Raw genomic sequence first — 5,289 nt, 5'->3', positions numbered from 1 at the left:
AGGTGGATTTGGAGTCACTGAAGGAAAAGGGCTGGAAGCGCCAGCAGCAAGAGTCGTCGGGGCAAAGGACCAACATGTTCCTCACCCTCCAGGACCTCCAGTGTATCTTCTATATCCTCGCCTGGGCCGCCAGCGTCGCCGCTAAGAACCAGGCACTGCTGGAGGTACAAAGCTTTTCATAAAACTGAATAATTCTATGAATATATGCCGACAGATTTATAGGATAATCATTTTTGCCGTTGTTCAGACGATGTGCCGGCCATCATAACAATGTCGTTGGATTACCCCTAAGGGTGAGTTGTGGCAAATGAAAGTTACATTTTTCCATGTAATAATTTCCTTCACTGGAGCATTTGTAGCAAAGTCCACTCATTCCTCTTGAGCTTAAAGTTATTGTATTTATGTGTGGAGATGGAGTCACTGAAGGAGAAGGACTGGAAGCGGCAGCAACGTGAGTCGTTGGGGCAGCGTACAAACATGTTCCTCACCCTCTAGGACATCTACATCCTTATCCTCGCCTGGTCCGCCAGCTTCCCCGTTTAGAACCAGGTACTACTGGAGGTGGTCAGATATACAAAGTTTTTCATTAAAACTGAAAATTTCTATGAATATATGACGAGAGATTTATAGGATAATCATTTGTAGCCGTTGTTCAGACGAAGTGCCAGCCATCATAACCAACAATATCATACATTTCAGGACTATATTGACCTCAAAAGATTGACAAGAGACGCATCATGACGATATCGTGGGATTATCCCTAAAGGTGAGTTTTGGCAAATGAACGTTACATTCTTCCATGTAATAATTTGTTGCGCTGGAAAATTTGTAGCAAAGTCGTAATTAAAGAAGTTAACAGAAAGGGAATAACCTATGAAAAGTCCACTCATTCCTCTTGAGCTTAAAGGTATTGTATTTATAGGTGGAGATGTAGTCTCTGAAGGAGAAGGACTGGAAGCGGCAGCAACGTGAGTCGTCGGGGCAGCGGACAAACATGTTCCTCACCCTCTAGGACATCTACATCCTTATCCTCGCCTGGGCCGCCAGCGTCGCAGCTAAGAACCAGGTACTACTGGAGGTGGTCAGATATACAAAGCTTTTCATTAAAACTGAAAATTTCTATGAATATATGACGACAGATTTATAGGATAATCATTTTAGCCGTTGTTCAGACGAAGTGTCAGCCATCATGACCAACAGTATCATACATTTCAGGACTGTATTGACCTCAAAAGATTGACAACAGACGCATCATGACGATATCATTGGATTATCCCTAAACGTGAGTTGTGGCAAATGAACGTTACATTCTTCCATGTAATAATTTCCTTCACTTGAACCTTTGTAGCAAAGTCGTAATTAAAGAAGTTAACAGAAAGGGAATAACCTATGAAAAGTCCACTCATTCCTCTTGAGCTTAAAGGTATTGTATTTATAGGTGGAGATGGAGTCACTGAAGGAGAAGGACTGGAAGCGGCAGCAGCAGGAGTCGTCGGGGCAACGGACCAACATGTTCCTCACCCTCTAGGACCTCCAGGGTATCTTCTACATCCTCGTCTGCGACGCCAGCGTCGCCGCTAAGAACCAGGCACTGCTGGAGGTGCTCAAGAGGTGCAAAGCTTTTCATAAAAACTGAAAATTTCTATGAATATAAGACAGATTCATAGGATAATAATTTGTAGCCGTTGTTCAGACGTAGTGCCGGCCATCATGACCAACAGTATCATACATTTCAGGACTGTATTGACCTTTAAAGATTGACAAGAAACGTATCATGACGATATCGTTGGATTACCCCTAAGGTGAGTTGTGGCAAATGAAGGTTACATTCTTCCATGTAATAATTTGCTTCACTGGAACATTTGTAGCAAAGTCCACTCATTCCTCTTGAGCTTAAAGTTATTGTATTTATGTGTGGAGATGGAGTCACTGAAGGAGAAGGACTGGAAGCGGCAGCAACGTGAGTCGTTGGGGCAGCGGACCAACATGTTCCTCGCCCTCTAGGACATCTACATCCTTATCCTCGCCTGGGTTGCCAGCTTCGCCGCCAAGAACCAGGTACTACTGGAGGTGCTCAGAGATACAAAGTTTTTCATAAAAACGAAAAATTTCTATGAATATATGACAAACGATTTATAGGATAATCATTTGTAGCCGTTGTTCAGACGATGTGCCAGCCATCATGACCAACAGTATCACACATTTCAGGACTGTATTGACCTCAAAAGATTGACAAGAGACGCATCATGACGATATCGTGGGATTATCCCTAAAGGTGAGTTTTGGCAAATGAACGTTATATTCTTCCATGTAATAATTTGCTACACTGGAACATTTGTAGCAAAGTCGCAATCAAAGAAAGTAAATGAAAGGTCCATTCATTCCTCTTGAGCTTAAAGGTATTGTATTTATAGGTGGAGATGGAGTCACTGAAGGAGAAGGACTGGAAGATTCATCAGCAGGAGTCGTCGGGGCAGCGGACCAACATGTTCCTCACCCTTCAGGACCTCCAGTGTATCTTCTATATCCTCGCCTGGGCCGCCAGCGTCGCCGCTAAGAACCAGACACTGCTGGAGGTGCTCAGAGCTACAAAGCTTTTCATAAAAACTGAAAATTTCTATGAATATATGCCGACAGATTTATAGGATAATCATTTGTAGCCGTTGTTCAGACGAAGTGCCGGCCATCATGACAATGTCGTTGGATTAACCCTAAAGGTGAGTTGTGGCAAATGAAGGTTACATTTTTCCATGTAATAATTTGCTTCACTGGAACATTTGTAGCAAAGTCCACTCACTCCTCTTGAGCTTATAGGTGGATTTGGAGTCACTGAAGAAGAATGAATGGAAGCAGCAGCAGGAGGAGTCATCGGGGCAGCGGGCCAACATGTTCCTCACCCTCCAGGACCTCCAGGGTATCTTCTACATCCTTGTCTGTGCCGCCTGCGTCGCCGTTTAGAACCAGGCATTGCTGGAGATGCTCAGAGATACAAAGCTTTTCATGAAAACTGAAAATTTCTTTGAATATATGACAGATTTATAGGATAATCATTTGTAGCCGTTGTTCAGAGGAAGTGCCAGCCATCATGACCAACAATATCATACATTTCAGGACTGCATTGATCTCAGCAGATTGACAAGAGGCGCATCATGACAATATCGTTGGATTACCCCTGAAGGTGAGCTGTGGCAAATGAACGTTACATTCTTCCATGTAATAATTTGCTTCGCTGGAACATTAGTAGCAAAGTCGTAATCAAAGAAAATAAATGAAAGGGAATAACCTATGAAAGGCCCATTCATTCCTCTTGAGCTTAAAGGTATTGTATTTATAGGTGGAGATGGAGTCACTGAAGGAGAAGGACTGGAAGCGGCAGCAGCAGGAGTCGTCGGGGCAGCGGACCAACATGTTCCTCACCCTCCAGGACCTCCAGTGTATCTTCTACATCCTTGTCTGGGCCGCTAGCGCCGCCGCTAAGAACCATGCACTGCTTGAGGTGCTCAGAGGTACAAAGCTTTTCATAAAAATGAAAATTTCTATGAATATAAGACAGATTTATAGGATAATCATTGGTAGCCGTTGTTCAGACGAAGTGCCAGCCATCATGACCAACAGTGTCATACATTTCAGGACTGTATTGACCTTTAAAGATTGACAAGAGACGCATCATGATATCTTTGGATTACCCCTAAAGGTGAGTTGTGGCAAATGAAGGTTACATTTTTCCATGTAATAATTTGCTTCACTGGAACATTTGTAGCAAAGTCCACTCATTCCTCTTGAGCTTAAAGGTAATGTATTTATGTGTGTAGATGGAGTCACTGAAGGAGAAGGACTGGAAGCGGCAGCAACAGGAGTCGTTGGGGCAGCGGACCAACATGTTCCTCACCCTCTAGAGCATCTACGTCCTTATCCTCGCCTGGGCCACCAGAGTCGCCGCTAAGAACCAGGTACTACTGGAGGTGCTCAGAGATACAAAGTTTTTCATAAAAACTGAATAATTCTATGAATATATGACGACAGATTTATAGAATAATCATTTTAGCCGTTGTTCAGAGGAAGTGCCAGCAATCATGACCAACAATATTATACATTTCAAGACTGTATTGACCTCGGAAGATTGACAACAGACGCATCATGACGATATCGTTGGATTATCCCTAAACGTGAGTTGTGGCAAATGAACGTTACATTCTTTCATGTAATAATTTGTTTCACTGGAACATTTGTAGCAAAGTCGTAATCAAAGAAGTTAACATAAAGGGAATAACCTATGAAAAGTTCACTCATTCCTCTTCAACTTAAAGGTATTGTATTTATAGGTGGATTTGGAGTCACTGAAGAAGGACTGGAAGCGGCAGGAGTTGTCGGGGCAACGGACCAACATGTTCCTAACCCTCCAGGACCTCCAGGGTATCTTCTACATCCTTGTCTGTGCCGCCTGCGTCGCCGTTTAGAACAAGGCACTGCTGGAGATGCTCAGAGGTACAAAGCTTTTCATAAAAAACTGAAAATTTCTATGAATATATGACAGATTTATAGGATAATCATTTGTAGCCGTTGTTCAGAGGAAGTGCCAGCCATCATGACCAACAATATCATACATTTCAGGACTATATTGACCTCAGAAGATTGACAAGAGGCGCATCATGATATCGTTGGATTACCCCTAAAGGTGAGTTGTGGCAAATGAACGTTACATTCTTCCATGTAATAATTTGTTTCACTGGAACATTTGTAGCAAAGTCGTAATCGAAGAAGTTAACATAAAGGGAATAACTTATGAAAGGTCCACTCATTCCTTTTGAGCTTAAAGGTATTATATTTATAGGTGGATTTGGAATCACTGAAGGAGAAGGACTGGAAGCGGCAGCAGCAGGAGTCATCGGGGCAGCGGACCAACATGTTCCTCACCCTCTAGGACCTCCAGGGTATCTTCTACATCCTCGTCTGGGCCGCCAGCGTCGCCGATAAGAACCAGGCACTGCTGGAGGTGCTCAGAGCTACAAAGCTTTTCATAAAAACTGAAAATTTCTATGAATATATGACGACAGATTTATAGGATAATCATTTGTAGCCGTTGCTCAGACGAAGTACCGGCCATCATGACAATGTCGTTGGATTAACCCTAAAGGTGAGTTGTGGCAAATTGAAGGGTGCATTTTTCTATGTAATAATTTGCTTCACTGGAACATTTGTAGCAAAGTCCACTCACTCCTCTTGAGCTTATAGGTGGATTTGGAGTCACTGAAGGAGAAGGACTGGAAGCGGCAGGAGTCGTCGGGGCAA

The 5,289-nt window shown here is 43.1% G+C and overlaps 1 long non-coding RNA gene across 2 annotated transcripts; it reads left to right on the top strand.

Moving 5' to 3' along the window:
• The first annotated feature begins 931 nt into the window (after positions 1 to 931).
• Positions 932 to 5,289, top strand: LOC139748384 (uncharacterized). 2 transcript variants are annotated; one of them, XR_011712653.1, is made up of 14 exons: positions 932 to 1,611; positions 1,737 to 1,802; positions 1,921 to 2,058; positions 2,209 to 2,275; positions 2,415 to 2,717; positions 2,815 to 2,914; positions 3,112 to 3,178; positions 3,335 to 3,506; positions 3,631 to 3,694; positions 3,813 to 4,166; positions 4,323 to 4,485; positions 4,612 to 4,675; positions 4,832 to 5,134; positions 5,233 to 5,289. It is a non-coding gene; the product is annotated as an uncharacterized lncRNA (long non-coding RNA). The 2 variants fall into 2 exon arrangements; XR_011712652.1 differs by having other exon boundaries at positions 2,815 to 3,178.

The sequence above is a fragment of the Panulirus ornatus genome, chromosome 73, assembly GCF_036320965.1.
Source record: "Panulirus ornatus isolate Po-2019 chromosome 73, ASM3632096v1, whole genome shotgun sequence".
In the NCBI taxonomy this organism is placed as follows: domain Eukaryota; kingdom Metazoa; phylum Arthropoda; class Malacostraca; order Decapoda; family Palinuridae; genus Panulirus; species Panulirus ornatus.
The sequence above is the reverse complement of the archived record's forward strand: the minus strand, read 5'-3'. Positions and strand labels throughout refer to the sequence as shown.